Genomic DNA, 23,872 nt, shown 5'->3' with positions numbered 1-23,872 from the left:
TTTTGTGCTTTCCTGACATTGTCTGACATTGTCTGCCTCCATGCATTCATCTGTGCTCTGTCAGTGTGGGAGGACAGCATGAGCTCAGAGAACATTTCATTGCGAGTGCATTTTTTTGCCTTCTAATCTTTGCTAGTCTCTGGGAAGGAGAAGATCCTGTGATCTTTGAAACACATGCAGCTGGTGGAGAAAAAAAAAAGGGACAGTGGTATTTAAAAAGACACATTTTATAAAACAGTGGCTACACTCTTTCACGGTAAACCTTGCTGTTAACATTACATACATAGCACATGTTCTTTCGTTCCAAGGTCGCATTTTGCCTCCCCCCACCGCGTGGCTAGCCCCTCCCCCCTCCCTGTGGCTAACAGCGGGGAACATTTCTGTTCAGCCACAGGCAAACAGCCCAGCAGGAACGGGCACCTCTGAGTGTCCCCTTAAGAAAAGCACCCTATTTCAACCAGGTGACCATGAATGATATCACTCTCCTGAGGATAACACAGAGAGATAAAGAACAGATGTTGTTTGAACGCCAGCAAACATACACTGCAATGCTTTGTTCTACAATGATTCCCAAGTACTTGTTACTGGACTGGAGTGGTAAAGTGTCCTACCATGGTGGATGGAATAAGGCTGCCCTCCCCAGAAACCTTTTGCAAAGGCTTTGGGAGTACATCCAGGAGAGCCGCGAATGCCAGGGCAAATTAATCATTAAACATGCTTGCTTTTAAACCATGTATAGTATTTTAAAAGGTACACTCTGCCTGGTGGGTCTGGGAGGCAGCCTTGGGTGGGCTCGGGGGGTACTGTCTCCAGGTCCAGGGTGAGAAACAGTTCCTGGCTGTCGGGAAAACTGGTTTTCCGCTTGCTTGCTGTGAGCTATCTACAACCTCATCATCATCATTTTCTTTGTCCCCAAAACCTGCTTCCGTGTTGCCTCCATCTCCATTGAAGGAGTCAAACAACACGGCAGGGGTAGTGGTGGCTGAACCCCCTAAAATGGCATGCAGCTCATCATAGAAGCGGCATGTTTGGGGCTCTGACCCGGAGCGGCCATTCGCCTCTCTGGTTTTCTGGTAGGCTTGCCGCAGCTTCTTAAGTTTCATGCGGCACTGCTTCGGGTCCCTGTTCTGGCCTCTGTCCTTCATGCCCTGCGAGATTTTTGACAAATGTTTTGGCATTTCGAAAACTGGAACGTAGTTCTGATAGCACGGATTCCTCTCCCCATACAGTGATCAGATCCCGTACCTCCCGTTCGGTCCATGCTGGAGCTCTTTTGCGATTCTGGGACTCCATCATGGTCACCTCTCCTGATGAGCTCTGCATGGTCACCTGAGGCTTGTCACGCTGGCCAAACAGGAAATTGAAATTCAAAAGTTCATGGGCCTTTTCCTGTCTACCTGGCCAGTGCATCTGAGTTGAGAGTGCTGTCCAGAGTTGGTCACAATGGAGCACTCTGGGATAGCTCCCGGAGGCCAATACCGTCTAACTGTGTCCACAGTACCCCAAATTCGACCCAGCAAGGCTGATTTCAGCACTAATCCCCTTGTCGGGGGTGCAGTAAGGAAATCGATTTTAAGAGCCCTTTAAATCGAAAAAAAGGACTTCGTCATGTGAACAGGTGCAGGGTTAAATCGATTTAACGCTGCTAAATTCAACCTCAACTCCTAGTGTAGACCAGGGCTAAGAGTGTGACAAGGCTTCTAGCATATGATGGAATTTCTCTAGCTATTTCAAACCTCGGAATCAGCTCCTTTCCAAATTCATGTCCAACCTAATGGCTCCTTGGTAACTGAGCAAGCAATGCAACATATATTTAGAATGGATGAATAGTACATTTTAATAGCTGAGGTACATTTTAATGGCTGAGGGCCTCCCTTTTTGCAGGCACAGTTAGTTCTACACTGCAGTTTGCTCAGAGCCGTGCCTTTACAGCATGAGTGAGCCCTTAATGTGAAGTAGGGAAGGACAAAGAGACTTAATTTAACTTGAGTTCTTGTAGTATGCTCTCTCTTGGTTATTCACGGAGGGACAAATCCTGCAGTCTTTCATCCAGAAAAATTCCCTCTGAAGTCACAGAGCTGAATCCTGAGGTTCCCATTCAAATAGACTCTTACGGTTCTCAAAGGGGGTTTGCCTGAGGGCAATATTGCGCTACCAGTTTTGAAGCACAAAACTGCTGGCACAGTATGGCTTTGAATAGGAACTTCAGGATTTGGCCACTGGGAATTTCTTGCGTGAAGACTGCAGGATTTGACCTTGAACTTTGAGCATGTAAGATATACTCCACTGGATGCATATCTTCTGTTTTAAGGAGTCATAGTAACTGAATGCACTCACAGATTTCTATCGGGATATGGGGAAATGGATAGCTAATAGATATTAAAATACAGCTATTGTTTATTAAATTAGAGCAGCCATATTACCATGCTAGTATCATGACATATGTTAAAAAGTAGTTTGATAATGCCAGGTCTAAACTGCAGTCCTATGTAGTAATAGCATAATAAAATGTGTTCTGTAGTTTTACTGAGACAGCTGGAGTTCAAATATCTTTTTGTTATAAAATAATACAGATTTCACCCTGGGGTTTTTATTGGTTTCTTTCTTTGCATAAGTCCCAGAATGCGATGCAGTAAAACATGGTTTGAGATGTTAAACTGGAGATAAAAGTGTGGTGCAAGGCTTTCAACAGCCCTTTAAAGTGAACAAAGTACAAGAACTGGTTACAATGTAGAGCCTTCACCCATTAAAATGAATTACTCCTGAGGTGCTGCACAAATTTTTGCAAAAACCTCTGTAACAAGAGTGGAGAGTGAGAGGCAAGTGAGGTTTCTAACGAAAGAAATAAATCTCATCATGAAACTTTGAAAAAAGAACAACCAACGCAGCCCTAAAACCCCAGGGTGGGCTTTTCAAAGGAGCCTAAGGGAGTCGTAAGTCACTGGTTGCTGAGAACCTAACATCCAAGTCTCTTTGAAAATTCCAGACCAAGTCACAAAACGGCACCATTCCAATGATACCGAAGGTGAATCAGTCATCAAAGAGGTCTGAACCTTCTGATAAGCATACATGATTCCCATTGAAGGGATGGAATTCACTTAGATAAATAATAATATAGAGCCTAATTCAGCACACACTGAAGTCAGTGGACAGATTCCCATGGACCTCAATGGGCTTTGGTTCAGTAGCATAGTTTTTCTGAGTCCTTGAGTTGTATGCATCTCTCTCTTTTTCTATCTCTTTTTTGCCTTTAGCAAGTTCGTGGAACGATTACAAAATACAGTGAAAAGCAGTTCCAACCAATATAGTTACACATTTTGAGTTGCCAGTGTGGAGAAGTCCAGACAGTTTTGAAGCCCAGAGTTCTACCAATTTACCCCAAAACTGAATTACTCACTTTCAGCTTATTCCCACTGGTCTGTGTTTAAAAGCCTCATGATAATTTACAAAACCAGGCACAAAATGCACTTGCTGGACAACATTTACTTCCCCTTTAGAATGAGGATGGTGAAAAATAAATGATAACTTACTGCCATTTAACAACCAGACATGAGTACAGATTACAAATAATTCCCATTGACTTTAGTGAGAGCATAGGGGTCCTTGGTTTAAACCATTTTAGCTAGAAGTATGGGTTAAACTGAGCTTTCAAATGGTTCAGCTAAACTGGTTAGAGAAGGGGCCTCTCTTTCTTCCTTCTCCCTGTGGGTACACATTCCAAATTTGATTATGAATAACGAAGTAACCACACCACAGTAAAAGTAATAAGTGTCACCCAGGACTTTCTCTCTTGCATTTCAGTATAGTTCCCTTTAGCTCTACAAGCAAGAACAACTGAAAGCAGGAATATACTAAAAGAGAGAGAAGGGGGAAAAAAAATCTATTCCTTGACTTTTACTGCACCCTCTGGTGATGTTTTTACTGCTTTGAGTTGACTGTTTTTCCATATACAGTCATACTGGTAGAGGCGTTCCTCATTCCCCTACTGCTCATTCAGCACATAGGCATGCATCGGATGCTGAAGAGGTTGGAGATTTCTCTCTCTGGGGAGTCAGAGAAAGTTTTTCCAGCCCCATTAAAATATGAAAACAGATGAGGGAAACAAGGGAAGAAGATAAGAAAGTAGTAAGAAGAGAATTAGAAAAGTGGATGGGGCAGGGTAAGAGAGCAAAACATAGGGCAGGAGAAAAGGAACTGCAGAGGTCCTTTGTGTGTGTCAGGAGAGTGGGCTAGTAGAGGAAGAAGAGGGTTAGAGTACATGAGGAGCTAAATGTTAGAGTTTACATACTCTGCCGAGACATTGAAAGGTTTCAGAGAGATCGCTTCCACCCCGCAAAAGTACAGTTTATTTAATGTTATAACGCCTATCTCTTCTTCCCCCATCTCTGTGGGATGTGAGGTGTCAAATCCAGGACCTGGCCAAATCATGATCAGTATAATTCTGATTCTGAATTCAATGTCCTGGCCTGTCCAAATTCTAGCAAAGTTACTTCTTTGTACTGTGAACGTCATGCATGGGTAGTTGAGTGACATTTTTAGAGACGAAGCGCAATTGACCAGGCATTGTTGGAGTGGCTGCATGACAGCTATTTTTCTTGCGTGGATGAGATATACTATTGCATCTTATCATACTTCCTTTCTGCCCAGTATATTTGCACAGAATTGTATTCAAAGCCCAATGACAAATGGCTGCTTTCTATGAGCCATGTAGGCATCTGTGTGAGGGGAAAACCATCTCTGGATATAAAAACAGAGTTTCAACCTGAGGAGCTTCCTCCAAATTTTTCTTTTGGGAGTGGAAGGATTTTCCCATCCTTATTCCCTACCACTCACTGAACGAAGTGACCTCGGCTCTCTAAATTCACAGGTAGTCCAGGGTGTGCAGAAAAACCATGCAATCGGGATATAAGGTCATCGACAGCTCTGGTTGTGGCATTCGCACAGAGGCTCAATACCTTTGCATTCTGCTCCCTTTGCTGTGATGCTGGCATGGAGTAGGTCCTCAGTGGGTTCCCCAAAGTCTCATGGGGAGCATCTGTAGTATAGAGGGAAGAAGCATCATAAGTGAATGCTGAAGCAACATTATCTTACACTTAATATCCCTGAGGGAGTGAGAGGGATGGTGCTGTGGTCCTGCCTTTTCCTCATGCAACCACGCCCTCCACATCCCATGGATCCTTGACCTCTCAGGGTATGGCTACACCACACTCTGAGCCTGGGACTGTGGGACCTGGGCTCATGAACTCAGTGTTTCCAAGCCCCTGCTTGAGCGTCCACACTTCATTGTAAACCCAGGCTTGTAACTGATGGGCCCGAGTCTCTCAGTCTTGCTCGCGCATCCACACTGCACTACTGGAGATCTTCTGGACCTGACTCACAGTGGGACTTGGGCTCTGACCCAGCCACCTAGCCAAATTGTACAACTTGAGTCCTAAGCATTTGCTGACCTGAGTCAGAGTGATTTGTGTGTAGACAGAAAGGTGGCTTGGGCTCAAAGCTGAGTCAAAGCTGGGCTTACTGTGCAGTGTAGACATTCAGCTTGTGTACAATGGGATCCCAGGAAGGGGGGGAGCATTCTTCAGAGCCAGGGGTCCTTGTCTGATGTGTTCCACGCTTCCTCACAAAGATCTCCCACACTGAGTTCTACACAGAGCTGCAGGGACACATTGGTGCCTGTGCTGTTGTGCATATTCTGCTGCTGAGAAATTATTTCTGATGCCAAATGCAGTCACCAAGAAGGCGAACTTTCCAAGCATGCTGCACATGGAATCATTGAACAACGCTGTTATTTCACATGGGTACTGGCATGCAGCGTGAGCTATGCAAAGAACAACCTCCAGCTGAGAGGAGCTTAGTACAGCTCTTTCCAGCTTAACGGGAAGGAGGCTGCCTTTAGACTCACCTCATAAAGCTTTTGGCTTCATATCACATGGGCACTGGACTAAGTCTTGGATGAAGTGATGGGCAGGATGCACACTTAGCCATTGTATGGGGGTTGGATCACAGAAACCCGCTGGGAGCTGCCACCTGATGTGCCAAGACTACTTCTGCCCCTGCTTTCCTGTCCAGGACTCCAGTGCCCTGCCTGGTTTGAGCCAGACCCGCTAGCCTGCTGCAAACCCAGACCCAAGTCTGAACCACGTCCCCTAACAGCTGTTAACTGAAAGCAGCTTACAGAAGTGTGCCTGTCTTTAACACTCAGGTGCCCAACCCCTAATGGGGTCCAAACCTTAAATAAATCTATTTTACCCTGTATAAAGCTTATACAGGGTAAACTCATAAATTGTTCTCTCTCCTATAACACTGATAGAGAGATATGCACAGCTGTTTGCCCTCCCCCCCAAGTATTAATACATACTCTGGATTAATTAATAAGTAAAAAGTGATTTTATTAAATATAGAAAGTATGCTTTAAGTGGGTCCAAGTAGTAACAGACAGAACAAAGTGAATTACCAAGCAAAATAAAATAAAACACGCCAGTCTAAGTACAGTAATAAAAACTGAAAACAGATAAAATCTCACCCTTGGAGATGTTTCAATAAGTTTCTTCCACAGACTGGAGCGGGACACCTTCCTGGTCTGGGCACAATCCTTTCCCCGGTACAGCCCTTGTTCCAGCTCAGGTGGTAGCTAGGGGATTCCTCATGATGGCTGCCTCCCTTGTTCTATTTCTCCCACTTAGATATCTTTTGCCTAAGGTGGGAATCCTTTGTCCCTCTGGGTTCCCGCCCCTCCTTCGCTGTGGAAAAGCACCAGGTTAAAGATGGATTCCAGTTCAGGTGACATGATCACATGTCCTGTGAGACCCCCAGCCTTCATTCCTCCCAGCCTGACACACAGGAAGTCCTGCCTGCAAACAGCGTCATCCACAGTCAATTGTCCTGGTTGATGGGAGCCATCAAGATTCCAGACCACCATTAATGGCCCACACTTTGCATAACTACAATAGGCCCTCAGAATTATATTTCATATTTCTAGTTTCAGATACAAGAGTGATACATTTATACAAATAGGGTGACCACACTCAGTAGATTATAAGCTTTGTAATGATACCTTACAAGAGACCTTTTGCATGAAGCATATTTTAGTTACATTATATTCACACTCTCTATATAGAGTACGTCACAGGGGGAAACTCTGCTAATTGGTTAAGCCTGCACTAGTCTGCCCACTAGTTGGCAGACAAAAGAGCCTGCACCATATACTATTAGGAGTTTTATTAATTAGTCACACCAGCAGTGAGGCATCCACTGGCACGTACAGAAAGAATGCAGTCTGTAATGAAAAGCATAAGTGCCTGTTTTCATAAAGCAGCCCCTCCGGCAACTCAGCCAGAAAAGTGAAATGGAGAAAATGTACGTAACTCACAGACTGAACTATGCAAAGAACATTTTCGTCATGGGCAAGAACAGTGAAAAATATAATCTTTTTGTGTCTCTGCTAAAGCAGAAGGTGTTTTAGAAACTGGAGTTCCTGGATATGAGTTATTCACAAAGCAAAATGTGTTGCATCACACAACTCTGTTTGCACATCTCCTTTGCATTCACAACATAGTCTTAACTGTATCTGTAATTTAGTGATTACAGACTCATGTTGTCTGGGGACACTACCCTAGAAATGGGCGCAGCTGTTTCTGGGTTATGTAATCACTTTGTTGAAATAGAAGGCTCTTTTTAAGACTGCACATCTGAATTAATGCCCCAGCATGGGCTAGTGGTCACTGTGCGGCTGGAGGTGCTGTTTTTCAATGATATATAACACCAAGACCTGATTGTTTCAGTCATTAAAGATCCCATGGCACTTCCCATAAGGAAAGTGTACAGTAAAGCTTGTGGTTGTTGTGTGCTGTTAATCAGGAGCCACGTTTCCCCCCAGAGGTGGCTGGATTTCAGTAGAGGGTGAAATGATGTATTTAATCTGTGTCTGTGCATGCATGCCTATTTAGTTATATATCACTTAATTCATGGATGGGGTTTTCAGAGGCACCCTGGGCTGCTGTAACGCTGCTTCCATTGAAGTCAGTGCTTTTGTTATTGGCTGAGGGCTTTTGAAAAATCTCATCTGTAACCCCTCTCTAGAGACTAGTTTCAGGGATAGATTCAGCTCAGGTTTATTGGTGGCATAACCCCCTGCTAGATGGGCACGGGTAGTCATAGCCACAGCTTCCCTTTATCTCCCCACTGGGGGCCATGGGAAGCAGTGCAGCCCAAATGTTGCCTTGGCTGAGAAGAGCATGGCTAAGGTGTCAGGGGGTGTACTGATTCAATGCAGGTACAGCTCCTGTAGAACTCCACTCCTGTTGCCCCCCCAGGAAGAAACCCAATGGAGGGTGAGGATGGTAAGAATTTTCCTTTACCTGCTCTGCTTTGGGATGAACCTTCTAGGATCCAGGGAACTTTGTAGACACAGGAAGACTTACTTTATATCTCCCACCACTGACAAGAGGGAATTTGGCACTAATTTCACATACTGCTTTGAGATCTTTAGCAGTATGATAAATGGAAGTGCTCTATAGATGGAAAATGTGAATGATTATAAAGTTATTATTTACAAAGCAACCTTTGCTTTCCTTTGGGATGCAGAAGTGTAAGTGGTTTGCAAGCCAATGAAACCAAAATCAACTTCTTGACTCATTTTATGTAACTTTTGTTAACACTCCTCTGGGTATTTTCCTCTCTTCTTGCTCTGGCCACTTCATCAGCACAATGGTGCAAAATTAGCTATTGAATCTACAGGAAGGAAGCTCCAGGAAACAGGTGACACAATATCAGGCTAGACTTTAAAAGCACACTTCCTCCACCAGCTCAGATTTATTCTGTATCAGATTTTTAAAGGGAAATAGTAAATTACGCTGGTGTGTCCCTTAGCTGAGAAACAAGCCATTTTTGATCAGATGCATTATTCTGGTGCAGAGGATGCAGTATTCCACCGGGTATAGGTGAGGCTGAAGTCTGGAGTCATTCATTTTGTCCTCTATTCAAAAGTGAGCATTCAGAGATGTGATTTATTCATCCTAGAGCTGTGTGAACATTTGGAAGAAACTCCTTCAGGAACACTAAAAATAGCTCCCTCTCTGTTTAGCCTTTTTTCTGCTGTAAAAAGATCAGATGCTTTGACAAGAAGGGGGATTTTTTGATGTGTGCTTGCACATTGTTGTGAACACACATTCCTGATATACATATGGGAAATCAGACCAATAAATAAATCATACTAGTTTTGTAATAATGGCAACTAATGCCTACAAGTTTATAGTCAAAGATGCCCTCAGAACAACTGCTTTGGGAATGTGTAAGAACGGGTGCCTCAGGGCAGCATATTTCTTTTCATTCATTAGCGATGACCATACACACTCACAACTTCCTTTTCACTCCACCTTGAGTTATATAACACATAATAGCGGGTTGATCTATTGGATACCCTCTGCTTCATTACAAGGCACTCTGCTTTCAACCTTGTGCTTCTCAGCACAAGTATCTTCTATAGCCACATATCCTGGGCCAACTTGAGGTCATATGGTAAGAGGATGGTCACCACTCCTGAAACAGACTTGCTGGTATGTGAATCTGCAACCACATGCACACAAAGTGCAATAATTTCTACTGCTCTGCTCAGTAACTGCACCTGAGGGTGTGGTATATAGGACAAGTTAGTAGGTCAGAGTAGGTGGGTGTGAATGATGATAAGTTGGTTTAACACACAAAGTGGGGTGGAAGGGCAAGGTTGAAGCAGGCAAATCAATCACTAAGAGGGTGTGGTTTTTTTGTTTTGTTTTTTTGTTCTTAAAAAGCCAGGATGGCAATAAAAAAGGTCTGCCTTACCATGTAAAATAAATGTATTTATATTTGCTCTATTTGACCTGTAACTTACCTTCATATATACACTCTGAATTTGTCCCCTTATCCTTTGGTGTTGGATATTGTTTGGGATTTTAAATATAGTTTTGTTACATTTTTAAATGAAAGGAATTTTTCAAAAAATAAAGGGACTTAATTATAACCGTATTCATGAAAAGTGATTATTTTATTTAAAAAATAACTGAAAATAATTAAATCTTTTCCTCCACAGTAAGTATTGGACCGTCCCTCTGTAATGAGTACTGAAATTTACTATTTCCCTCCCATTAAAATGTAATTTTGTTTTTAATAAGCATCAGCAAACCAGCTTGGATTCACTAAGAACTGGCTTGAACCTGTTCTGAGTTTTGAATCAGTTCAGTTACTTCAAAATTTCATGTGACTGCACTTCCTGAGCACAGCTGAGTCTGGAAGTAGAGGTTTCATAGGAGTGACTAGGTTAACTTGTCAAGTTTTCTAGCCAAAATACATTAAATAATCATCCAGTCCATTATAGTTTTAGGGCAGTTCTTTCGGGTAAAATCATTGCAGACAAAGAATCATTGCACTGCATAGTCACGTTGTTTAATGACTAACAGAATGTCTATGGAACAAAAAAGCACTTTTTTCTTATTGTCCCTTTTGTGTAGAGTTTGTGTAAGTATGAAATCTAAATAAATATATAAAACAATTACATCCATTGTCAGTGCCAATGGGCAGAGTATGCATAAAGGGTGCCTTTTACACTATTGTGAAACAGATAGGTGTTTGTGATATTCAGGCAAATTTCTTGTCTCAGCTGCCTTTCTGTGCTGATCTATCTTTTGTGCTGCAATTGTTTTTAAAATGTCCTTGGTGCTCCAGAAAGAAGAATACTTTTGCTGAGTGATCAAAATCAGGTAATAGCACACTGCTTTTAAAGACCCCATGTTATTCTGGTTTGTCTCAAGAGAGTAAAAATGACATGTTATGCTCTTTTTCCATTTCAGTATATTCAATATACTCTTCTTCCATTTGTGGGTATAAACTTGGCTCAGTTTGCAAGAGGAATACATCTGAGGCAGAGTTGGGAGTTTCAGGGAACAAATTGAACAGGCCCGTCCAGACAAAACTATTGTAAGTACTCAAAGAGGAGTATAGTGCACTAGATATAATGTAATTCATCCAATGGGGTCCAATCTAAACCAAACAAAAATGTGGGAGATTTAATTGAGTCTGCATGGCAAAAATGGCCAATTTCTCCATTTGTAGGTGATAACACATATATTTCTCACAGGCCGTTAGACCGTAAAAAATTTATGAGACCCTTAAAGTAGAAACGTGAAATTCAAATATCTCTGAACCTAGAGGCTATGAATAACCCACACATAGTTGAGAGATATTTTTCATTCTTTTGCCTTTGTCTGCCCTAAAGAGCATATACAGCAATCATTGCTGTATTTTACAATGCTGTTTCCAGAAGGACATTACAGTGCTGAAAAATACTGAGTCATCTAACATCATTGGTAGAACCAGCCAGATGATACGTCCCAGTGTGATTTCAGCATGGTAGGTCAGCATGGGCAAGCACATGGCAGGGAAGGCACAGTAGTTGGATGCTTTGATATCTACACATCCCTTTATTCAAATGTCTTGTCTATTAAATGTTAATGATAAAAATGAATGGCACTGTAACAACATGAAATAATTGGTAAAAACATAGAATTTAAGAGGTGGAAAAGACCTAATAGGTTTAGATAGGGGTCTGTACCTAAACTATGATCTAAACAGTCCCAAAATTTGCATCGGGTTCCAAGCTGAACCGGACTTCAGAACCACAGACTTGGGGAAGTGTGAATCTAAACTTTGCAGATTAGGCTGCTCTCTAATTATGTTTCCTAGCTCGTTCTCCTGCCAATACAGGATTAATTTTGTTTCTGTTTTCTTAGCAAATGGGACATCCCATCTTCATCAGTCTCTGGTGTTTCCAGGGCCAAGTATGTTGTATCATTTCACAACCTAGGTTTAACAGATTTAACATACGATAAGAGTTCAGTACCACATGGTCATGGTAAATATAGAATTTCACAGATGTTAGGATGTTTTATGACTTTTGGATTTGCTGGGAACTGTAATTGTAAGAGGCACCAGACATTAATGAGCATGGAAACTAAACTGCTGCAATGTTGAGGAAGAAGAAATCATTCCTGTTGGTCATGAATGATGTGAAATGATGAAGCAATGAACTGAGAGGAGTTGACAGCACACTACCCACTGGCAATTGTTTTTGGACTGTTGCTGTAATGATTTCCAGTATGTTACTAAAAAGATCTTCCATCTTTATTATACACAGAACTGCAATAATAATACGAGGTTATCCCATTACTGAAGGTAGAGTCTATTTGGCCAGTTATCAGTATCTATATAAATTCCTCTTCTGGAGATTTGAACAGGCATAGGCAACTATCACTGAGGTTATAAAAACAAACTGCATTTCTCTTGGCCTAAGTTAGCCAGCCAATCTGCTGCACTGCAATTGCAAGCTATTCTATTTTTGCAGTACTGGATATTGTTGCCAGAGTTGAAAATCAGGAGCACTCCTGCCTAAAGGCAACTGACTGTAGGAATGCAGGCCATTTAATGAGTCTTTGCCTTTTCCACACACCAAGTAAGAGTAATAATAGCCTTGGAAAGCTTATACAAGAAGCCATTAAACTGATCAAACAGAGGGCAGTAAACACATGTGCTGGGAGCAAAATTATTACTGGAAACTAGATAGACAAAGAGTTGCTGTTTTGTCCAGATTAGCAGAAGGCAAATTAATATTTCTGTTATTGCACTCAGACGTAGCAGCCTGTTTAAAGATGAACCATGTAACCCAACCGCAGGGAGATAGTCTTGCTAACCAGAAACGAATAGAATCACTCTTTTTAGCCGTGATTTTGTTTGAACAAACCCAAGATTACTGATTTAAATGGGATTTCTTATGTACTAAAATGCTTTGTTGGATTGGGGCCTATGTACAAGCAGGTGAACAACTTAACAGGTGCTGTGACTTGATGTGGTCTGATGAGATGAGTAGACAGGGAGTGTGATTTATAGGTTCTAGAGTAAAACTGTGGACCTTGGTGATCTGAATTAGCAAACAAGCCTTTTCTCCTTTTAGCTTGGGGGTTTTTGCATTTTGCTTTGAGTTTTGGGTTCACACAATCCCTTGAAATCAAAGCCAAAGATGAGACTGCTGGGTTTTTGCTTGGCTTGGGATCCAACCCATGTAAAAATCACAGCTTCTCATGGCTTCTGCTTAAAAACACAAATTATCCTAATTTACTGGAAACTCAGCCTTAGCTGATTGGACGATCAGATCACCTTTTGGTGAACATGGCAGGAGTTTCAGGTTAGCAGTGAAACCAGGTTTCATTATGAGCATTTATTCTAAATCCAGGCATAGGTATTATAGTGTAGGAGCAGAGCAGTGTGTGTGGGATGATTGTGGGTGATAGTTTACAGATACAGATTCACATCTGGGGATACCCTGACTTTTGTAGGTATGGACTGTGGCAGAGGGCAATGGCAGTGGAAAATCCAGGAGGGCATGGGTTTGCAGCTGTGGGGCCACAGGAAGTCAATGAAGCTGATGAAGTGGTCAGGAAGGGGATATGATGAATGCAGGTAAGGAGAACACTGATTTGGTACCTCCCCTTGACATTTTTTGCCCTGGGAGCTTAGATGGTGCTCCTGTGTAATTCAAAGCTGGGCCACTCTGCCTTCCTGGTGTAAACTGCAAAGGAAGATGGTGGTAGTAATTCTTCCCTAGAACAAGCCCCTCCGTGTGCAAGATCTCTAGGCACTCTGGCTGATAATATGTTGTATTTTCTACTCTTTACACTACAGTGACACCAGGCAGAATCTGTGTAGTGTCAGTAAAATGTGGACACTTTGTACAAGTTAAAACTGGAGTCAGAGAGAGCTGCTGCAAGCTCATAGAAAACTGCAAAACATTTGATTTAGAAAGAATTTTGCTTATAATCAATGCAATATGTTCCTGCATTTGTCACCCCCTTTACTTTATTACTAATGACTGTTGCAAGAAAACAGGATCTTTGTTTCTTCAGGGTTCGTCTGCTAAAATTGTTTATTCCCCACCCAAAGTCATAATGTTTGTGTTCGTGTAACCGAAACTGGTTACTCTGGTGATTATTGGAGTGTCAGAGAGGGGTGTAATGTTGGTGGAAGGGTAGCAAAAAGGGAAGATATTCATGCTTAAGAATCAAAGTTCTTATTTTCATCCACATGTCTAATGAAGCAAGAAAGAGAACGACATAAAATATGACGCATCAGCGGAATTATTTTGAAATAGAATATTTTGCCTTGTTTTCCACCAGGCATCAGAGACTCTACGTTTAAGGTAATGGAACTCACTTGTCCTATTTATTATTTTAATCTCATGATTAATTTTATTTATTTAAGGCTAGACTGTATGACTTACACAATTAAATTTTGGAAAACTCGTGGGTACTGTTGCTCTCTGATAATCTAACTGCAGCTGGGGATTCAACCACATCCCTAAATGGAATTGTGAATTCGAGTGACAAATGGCAAGCATTCATCCTCAGTTCAAGGGACAGACCTAATCCTTGCCTTCTCTTCTGACTGTTTCTCTGAATGTACTACTATTGCTTTGGTCTTACCCAGAATGAACCCCCGTCAGTTATCCAGGTCCCATTCACTACCAAAAACAGCTAGGATGTTTGACAGCACTGACAGATGACAATATTGTATTTATATGGGGCCTCTCATCTCAAAGTATCTTGGTTCTAAGTGCCCTCAGTTTCCTCTGAAGCCATTGTAAACTACAGCTGGGCCAGATTAATACATAGGCAAACAAACAGCTGCACAGTATACTCACGTGGCTGGGCTGGGCATGCTGTGGAACTGCCAGGACTGGCTGTGCCTCTTGCTGCTTCTTGTGGCACTGCTCACCATGATGGGGAGGTGCAATGTCACTCATTCAGATTTGGCCTGGCCACTCCCCACCCATGTCATGATGGAGGGGGGCCCCTGGGCCAAATTTGAGTGGGTGTGTTGTGACTCCCATCATGATGAGTAGGGCCCTGAGCAGCATTGGGATGTGCAGCCAGTCGAGCAGATCCACAGCATGGCAGCTAAGCTGCAGTGAATATACTGTATGTCTCTTTGTTGTTGTTCATGAGTCCGTAAGTGTATTTTGCCGAGCGCCCACTGATGGATTAATCTGGCTCTGCCTCTCAGTATCACACAGCACTAGGCCCTTATCAAACTGATATTCTAACTATACACTAGAGCTGGTCAGGAATAGTCCACTTTTTGATGAAAAATGCAGTTTCCACAAAGTGAACATTTTCCATAGGAAAATTTGATTTTGCTGATATTTTTCAAATTTCCATTGATAAAATCTAAATGAAATATTTCATTTTGAATCATATTGTCTCATAATGAAACATGGTGGTGTGTTGAACCAAATCAAAACGTTTCATTCTGAGTCAATATGACACTAATCTGTGTCTGCCTGAGCTGCTGCAGTGCCTCATGGGATTTGGAGTCCAGGTGCCATGACTTCTCAGGATGCACTGTGGTATGATCTCTGGCTGAACTTCCATAATGCCTCATAGGAGTCCCATAACTCAAACGTATCATGGGAAGTATAATCTGGTTGGGGAGCTCAGCCCTGAGAGGAGAATGGGGTATGAAGCACCTGAACTACAACTCTCATCAGGCACTGAGGCAGCTTAGGCAAAACCAAATGTTTAAACATTTCTGAATTGAAATTTTTCAGCACTTTCCATTCCATGAAAAAATTTGAAATTTTTGACTTCTTGTCCCAGTTTGGGATGAAAACAAATGTTGAAATAGCAGTGTTTCCTGCAGAATGAAAATTCTGATTTTCAACCAGCTCTGCTGTATGCAGAGATTGTTTCATATCCTCTGGTGACTGTTTTCTACTGTGTAGAGAAGCTCTATACAACAGTTTAGAATAGGTATGAAGAATAACTTTCCTAAGAGAAACTGAAGGGGAAATTTAGGTAACCAGAATGCAATTATTTGAGTTGGAATTTGTGGTTAACACATTTATAAAAAGCACCACAGAATTTGGAATGACTAGGAATAAATCCCTATTTTATAGCAAAAAAATCTTGTTGTTAGTGCCCAAGTGCAAGACTTTGCACTATTAAATTGAATCCAATTTCTATTAATCCAGTTTTCAAGGTCATCCAGATTTTCTTGTATGATATTCCGGTCCTCCTCTGTATTGGCAATAGCTCCCAACTTTGTATCATCCGCAGAGTTTATTAACCCATGCCCACTTTTTATGCCAAGGTCAGTAATAACAATGTTAAATAAGATTGGTCCCAAGACCGATCCCTGAGGAACTCCACTAGTTACCTCCCTCCAGCCTGACTATTTACCCTTCAGTATGACCTGTTGTAGTCTATCCTTTAACCAGTTCCTTATCCACCTCTCAAGTCTCATATTAATCCCCATCTTCTCCAATTTAACTAATAATTTCCCATGTGGAACTATATCAAATGCCTTACTGAAATCCAGGTAGATTAGATCTACTGCATTTCTTTTGTCTAAAAAATCTGTTATCTTCTTAAAGAAAGAGATCAGGTTGGTCTGGTATGATCTACCTTTTGTAAAACCATGTTGTATATGATCCCAAATACCGTTAACCTCTATGCCTTTGGCTTTCTATTACCATCTTGGTCTGCTTAGTTGGTGTTTCTGGCTGTGTCTATTCTCTATCAATAGTAACACTGAAACAATACCCAGCCCTCTGTGTTTGTATTCAGCCCCCAGTGAAACCCCTCTCCCCCCATAGGTCAGCTCCTGACTGGCCTTGCATGTTGCCTGAGTTTGGGGCAGTGGCTCCTATTGTTTTAGCTAACTTGCTCCAAAAGAATCTTAACTGCTTCATATAGGAAGGGTAGCTGTCATACCCACCAGTTTCCATGAGGCTTCACCCAATCCCCAACATAACACTATTAACCTTTGAGGCCTTTTTTGATTTATTTTCATCTAGAATTTCACTGATAAATAACTGAAGGGATCTTGAGTTCCTTCTGCCCAGAATCATGACAGCAGGAGTCCAAAGAGCACTCAAAACTAGAGAACAAGTAAGAAGTAATCAGGTCCCATACCATGGGCACAGTAATATTAGAGCTGATCTGCATTTCCAAAAGGACAGTGTTGCACACAACTCTTTGTCAAGACACGGGCTTAAAACATTATTATCACCCCTACACAGGTTAAAACGGGTCTATAACATGGTTGTACGCTGGAGCTGTGCTCATTTACACCAGCTGATGACGTGGCTCCATATTTTCAGCCAATGCAAACAAGGAAATCCTTTGCGAGGTAATAACTGCATCAGCAAAGTCATTGCTAGCATGGTTCTTTCAGTAGCCCCGAGGTACTCAAAATACGCTTGTTAATAAAACTCCTTTGGTCCCATTGCTATGAAACTCACTTGACTGAAGAACTTAGTTGAGAAAATGTTGCTAGATTCCATGCAATTTTTGTGGCTTGTCATTGGTGTTGGTGCACCTGTATAGAGCTAACAGTACAGCAAGTGAAACATGATCCTTGTTTAAACGTGGGACCAGAATAGGAACTGGTCTGAACCTCTGTCCTATTCTTGATCTGAACCAACCTTTCTTTTAGTTTCAGTGTTGGTTGGCATGGCCTTCCCGCTTCACCCATACACACGTACCCCTGCTACTAAAATGGTAGTGCAGCCAGCTGGAGCGGCCTCTCTATGGTGGCCTAGTGTTATTCTGAATGGAAATTTATGTGGTCTGGCATGCAATATTTATATTCCGCCTGGAATGCAATCTCTGCTGAAAGGCTGCCAAAGCTGATGGGCCCTGAAACTTAATGTCAAAGTCTGGGTGATTTGTGCAGATGTTAGGAAACTCAAAGGGTGGAGCGTGAGGGGAGCAGTGGGCGTTTGCAGGTTGCTGGGAACCTGTCATAGGGAGGAGGAGCCAGGGAATATTATGGAGGCAGGGCAAAGAAAGAGAAAGAGACTTGCAAAAGGGGAAATTTAAATGAACTTCTAATAAAACAACTGAATTTTTCAGTGCTTATATTTTAAGTAAGACAGACCACATTCTCACATTTTCCATCTGTGGACTGTATGCCACCTACCTATCTCAATAGAGCGTACAGTGAAATAATCTCACCCATTGCTCGGGCAAAGCACAGTACTGTGTGGCAAGAAGAAAGGCTGGGTATTCAGCTATAATTGTTGAGATTATGGACTCCAAGATGCATTAACAATCCTCTATAGTGTTCTATGGAATAAAGGACCTTTGTGTCTAAGCAGGGGGGTTTCTATTCTGTGTAAATTGATGTTATGGCGGTGCATCTGCAATGAGTGGCAGTTTGCTGGAGCATAGTCACTCCTTCATAGGCCCTCCCATTTTTTGTTTACACACACTACTTCTCTTATCTCACTATTTGTTTTTGTAGACCTCTGCAAATCTATAGAAAGTGGAAGGATAATTTGCTCCTTTTGGGGTCACTGTCTATCTCCCTCTCCTCCTCTAACATCTGTGGTTTGTATGATTTAAGGGAAGAGCAAGAACGGAATGGACTCTGATAAGCAAACATAAAGAATAGTTGACAGATCAGTATAGTGCTGTTCATGGGCTACATGTCACTGTGGATCCCATTAGTGTTACTCTAGAAACAGTTATTTCTTTCCAGTGAACACAGACAGATTTGTGCAAGCCTAATGCCTGTTCATCACATGATTTCACATGGAAGAAGCTATTAAAGAAATCTAGTGTGTTTCCTGACTCACTGCCAGTATTAGCTAGTTTAGTAAGTTTGGATGAGCAAACACATCAATCTTTTAGAGCTGGCAGAAAAGGTACTGCTTAGGAAGTCATTTGAGCTGACACTGTTGAGATGGCAAAGATGCCTGATGTGTCTGGTATACAGGCGGCAAATACGCTTCAAGAGAAAGCTGCTATCTGTAGACCTCAGAAAAAAAGACAGTTGCCCAGCTGACTACAGGGTGAGTCTGCTCGTATGACAGCTGCAGGAAACCATGAAGTGACTTTAATCATTTCTTCAGCTAGGCTTTTGCCTACTGCTGAGTTGGGGATCATGTTGACTCTAGTCTGTCACATGCTGGGGAAATGGATCTTTGCTTTCATAGTCATAAACGGTGTGTGTGTCAATCTGTGAAAGTGACACAGTCGCTTTCACAAAACAGGCTGATAGAAAAGTCTGAAACTACCTGTAGTCTCAAACCTAGACTAAGCAAAAGCAGACCACATAAACTGCCAACAGTAGTGAATTATCATTGTAAAGAGTTGCTCTGACAAAACCAGCAACACAGCTGCCTCCAGCCCCTCCCCCCCGCCACAAGCCTTAGAAAGGTTAATGATATGTTTTTAGATAACTATAATAATTGAGGGCCATATAAAGGGCCAAATCCTCAGATGGCATAAAATGGCATAGTTAAACAGCTGAGGATCTGGCCCTGTAATAGTGCTTTGCATCTTAAAATATAGTGCTAAGTCTCTTCCCAGGCAAAACTCCCACAGAGTGCAGTGAATAGAAATACAGTAGTAGGGCTTAATTAATTATTATATATGCGCCAAAACCTTAGCAGGCAGCTCTTTCTATTAATCCATTTTATTGATTAGTTTTCCACCCAGTTATCCTTTGCCAAACTGTCTTCGTGATATGAGAGTTCCTGTTCCTGTCTAAAGTATATGGATGAAATCTCCTAAGGGCCAGATTGAGATACCCTTCCTCAGAATAAGCAATGCCTTACTCTACAGGTAATCCCCTTGATTTAAATGGAAATACTAATGACATGAGGTGCTATTCAACTCAAGTCAGGATATAAAATCTGACCCTCAGAAGTTTGGTATCCAGGCTTTTCTTCATCTTTAATACTTATACAATTATCAACACATTCTGAAGCTTGGAGACTTTCCCCCTTCTACTCTGGTATTTAGACTATTTTCAATCGCATATACCAGTCCCCATTGACGTCACTCTGAACTTTGCTTCCTCAGGGATCTCAGGATTGGTCTTACAGGCTTTTTCTTTTTTCTTGATAAAAAGAAAATGCTGCCATGAAAGATTTTGAACACACAACACACATTTCTTCCGCTTTATAGACTTCAACTGCTTCATTCTGAGTCTTTAGCAGCAGCTCCAGTAACCACACAGCCATGTGTACACCACTGTGGTTACGGTGAAATAAACAGTGAACAGGTTTCTGATAATACCAATGCAGTGGGGCATAGTTAACATGTTATCCATCTAATATTCAGTTTGAAAAAGAAAAATATTTCTGTGAACTTGTCTCCCAGGATGTATATATTATTGGTATGCAGCAGATATTTTGATACAAATCGACCTTGAGATCTAAATGGGATCAGCAGATTCTGAGATGTACCTGGCTTATTACAAATAGTTTAAGCACAATGTGGTTTTCAGAAGCTGCTACTAGGTGCAGATTAGAGCTGGTTTATCTTGTTTTTTCTGTGTGTGGTTTTTCTGGCAAAGAAAGGGATTGGGTTTATACCTACAAAACTGGCCTATAAATCCTAGTGTTATATTTATAGATTATATTATATTTTATATTATAATTTTCATCAGTATGCAGATGCCAATATTCGAAAGCAATTAATAGGCTTTTAAGGGAAAATTCTGGACACACTGTTAGCTCCCACTGAAACATTGCAGTAGATATATTTTTTAGTGGGACAGAATGGAAAGAATTTTCCTTCCTTTCTTTCCCCCACCTTCAAATTAGTGATCTTCTCTCCTAAATAGTAGTCTGTATAAAGTAGTTTTCTTTCTTTCTTTCTTTCTTTCTTTCTTTCTTTCTTTCTTTCTTTCTTTCTTTCTTTTTCTTGAGTTACTCACATGTATAGGTGTTTGTAGAGTCAGGGCCCAAAAGTCCTTCTGCTTTGTAATTTGGAAAACGAAAGAAGCCCTTATGGTGGAAACATAAACAACAAAGGGCAAATAAATTACCTGAAGGTAAGAAATGGGCCAATATCAACACTGGAAAAGCATTTTCAAAATAAATCTAGAAAACTGTAGTACCTAGGTCTGCCACACCAGTGTGAGGCATTTATTAAGATGCAGCTTTTCAGGCATTTTGAAGATAAGTCCCTATCACATCTAGAGATACGTTTCAAGAATAATAAAAGTAGTGAGCAGCCAATGTTATGAAATCATGCCTGTGAAAGGCCATACCACAGTTGCAACTCATTTCACTGCAGTGCAGCGGGACACAGTTTCAACACAGAGAAGTTTTTAAATATGTTCCGTCCAGAACTTCATAGTTTAGAAAAATTTTATCCATGACTGCAAAGTAGAACTAGTGCACAACAATATTTTGGTGCATGTGGAAATAATCCAACACAATTAGTCATTTAGCCCTTTATGTTTATAAAAGGGGGAGTGCAAAAATTGCTTTTTTGGAAGGAATTTGAAGGCACTTCATTAAATAAACGGCTTGTATAAAGTGAAAATCTTGCTGCTTTACTCACTCTGCAGATGATTTATTGGAAGTGCATCACCATTTAGTTGATTCCTGTGGCTGAGAACAGACAGCTGATGAATCTGAAGATTAATGGGACACACCTGATCCAGTCTGCTTGTTAGTGCAATCAGTTCTGCAACTCTAATCTGCTTTGAAGTTATGTCTCTCACTTTGTTATGGTTACCAAACCAATATGTCTGTCTAATTTGCAAAGTTATTGGTAAGAAACCTAAGCATTTGTTGTGAAATCTCGGTTGTTGAAACCCACTGAAGCCACTGGGCCTACCTGTTTTGTTAGTTTGAGGCCTAAAATTTCCTAATCTGTGAAAGAGTGCTGGACAATACCAACATACTTTACAGAATCATTCCTGCATTCTAGAGAAGATATACAATATAACAAATAACCACATATAGGCACTTTCACAGTTTGTAAGGGTATGATCTATCCCATCTAGCACTGCAAATCATTTTAGATTTTTGTATATGTATGTGAAACACTAAAAAGTAATTAAAATTATGGTAGTGAAGTTGATTGTGATGTATTTATTTGGAATGGATGTCAACGAGACTTTAACGATACAAGTCCACCCAGGATCCTGGATATGTACTTGAGTGGCTACCCTGTGCTGCTGAGGTTTCACCGCTATTGTTGTTTGAGCTAGCTAGATCAAAGCTAGCTTGGGTATGTCTACAACAGCTGCAGTCACACCTCTGATTGCAATGTTGCTATACCTACAGTGTTAACGGGAAGTTACTCACAAAGGCCCAATTGCTCCTACATCCTCTGTGGATGCTTTGGACCCCTGTTCAGATCTTGGCCTTTCTGATGAGTCTTACAAGAAAAGTGACAACCATTCCCAGCTGTGGTAGGGTTTTCTGTAATGTGGACACCTGTCCACTAGGAACTTGGCTGACAGCACTGAAATGAATGAGGCAGTTCCTGTGAGTAAGAGCTCATCACTGTGAATAAGAAGGTCACAGTCTGTCCCTTTGCGTTTTACCATTGGAAACAGTCAGCATGACCCTGATCATGCAAACTTTGACTTGAGTTGTGTGAGTAAAGTTACCCACATGTTTGCAAGAGCAAGGCCATGTACGGCATTACAGTTTTTTGGTATTCTAGTCTCCAAAAATGGAAATGATATTTTCAAAGTAAAATAAATTAGCTGAATTTTTGCAAGGTAAGCTAGAAATTAAGGATGATGTTCATAGATACAGGGACATCTAGAACAAAAAGCAGATTGGCAGGATCAAAATGATCAAAATACTGGCTTTAAATCTGCTTTTCTTTATTCAAGTGATACTTGAAAAGTTTACCAATAGGCTTGAAATATTGCCAGTGGGCTATTTGTGATGAAGAAAAAAAGCATTTCCCCTCAAAATTCATTTGAATACCTCCCCCCCAGTTTAATTCCAGAATTTTTCATTTTTTGTTATTTCTTGGCAGCTATGAGCCAAAATTATTTCCTTACCAACATATATGTATCTTCATCCCATTCACACAGTGTTTTGTTGCTTATTTGTGCTCTCTTGCTGGTACTAATCTTTTATTCCTGGAAAATAAAGAGTATTGAAGATACAAACAACACACCAACCCTCTATGGGCTTGGAAAACAGAAACGAGAAAAAAAATTCACAGTAGGTCATATTTTCGGCACACCAACCTTGGTAGTGTCTCTTGACATTTCTTTCCACTTCAAGTATTCCAGTATTTGGTATGGGGCGGTGCGGGATGGAGAGTAGAGAGGAAATATTTTGAGGTGAATTCAGGGACATCCTTGAACATCACGGCAGAAAAGGGACATATTGATTCTCTATGCTTAGTGTTATAATAGCTGGCAGCCAGGGATGCTAGGTGACTCTTAACTGTGGTAGACAGGCCAGTGAGAATTGTTTCCATAATGCCCTTAAGGAATTCCTTAAGAAAGGAAAAAAATGGATTTTGATTTTTTTCCTACCCGCTTGCTGCCAGAAAAGTTATGTAGGCCTTGGCTGATGGCCTACAGAGCTGAGAGAGAGCACATTAGAAAGGTCATTCCAAATGCAATGTTTACTTTTTATCTTCATATATTTTGTTCCTCTTCCTGTGCATCCAATAGCTCTGGTGTGTAACTGGTGTGTTTATAGATACTGTATTATAATATAATGGACTTTCATATATTTTTTGTCTCTTAAAGTGAGATGCTAGTCATCTTTCAATTATAATATTCTGTGTACCCGAAATATACACAATTCTGGTGATATTCAATGACGGCTGTGACTTACTCATTCGCAGCAAACAACAGCAAAGAGAACAACTCTGTACCACAAGCTTCTGAAATGAACTTGGCTGGTGAGCAGGGAATGCACACACAGATCATATTCATTTCCTTACATTTACTGATACTGTCAGGCTAGTCCTCATGAGATTAGTTGCCAACAGCCCCCAGTTCAACTGTGAGCTTATTGGATGAGTTCTGAATTTTCCAGTCCTCTTGCTTACTGAACCGGTTCATT

General features: G+C 41.3%; 1 long non-coding RNA gene across 1 annotated transcript; it reads right to left on the bottom strand.

The window, feature by feature from the left end:
• Positions 1-20,402: 20,402 nt before the first annotated feature.
• On the bottom strand, positions 20,403-23,241 carry LOC144262272 (uncharacterized). Its single transcript, XR_013345504.1, has 3 exons — positions 23,041-23,241; positions 22,849-22,929; positions 20,403-20,821 (listed from the first exon to the last, which is right to left on the bottom strand). It is a non-coding gene; the product is annotated as an uncharacterized LOC144262272 (long non-coding RNA).
• Between the last annotated feature and the right edge of the window lie 631 nt (positions 23,242-23,872).

This window comes from Eretmochelys imbricata, chromosome 3 (genome assembly GCF_965152235.1).
Source record: "Eretmochelys imbricata isolate rEreImb1 chromosome 3, rEreImb1.hap1, whole genome shotgun sequence".
Classification (NCBI taxonomy): domain Eukaryota; kingdom Metazoa; phylum Chordata; order Testudines; family Cheloniidae; genus Eretmochelys; species Eretmochelys imbricata.
This window is presented reverse-complemented; position numbering and strand designations above follow the sequence as displayed.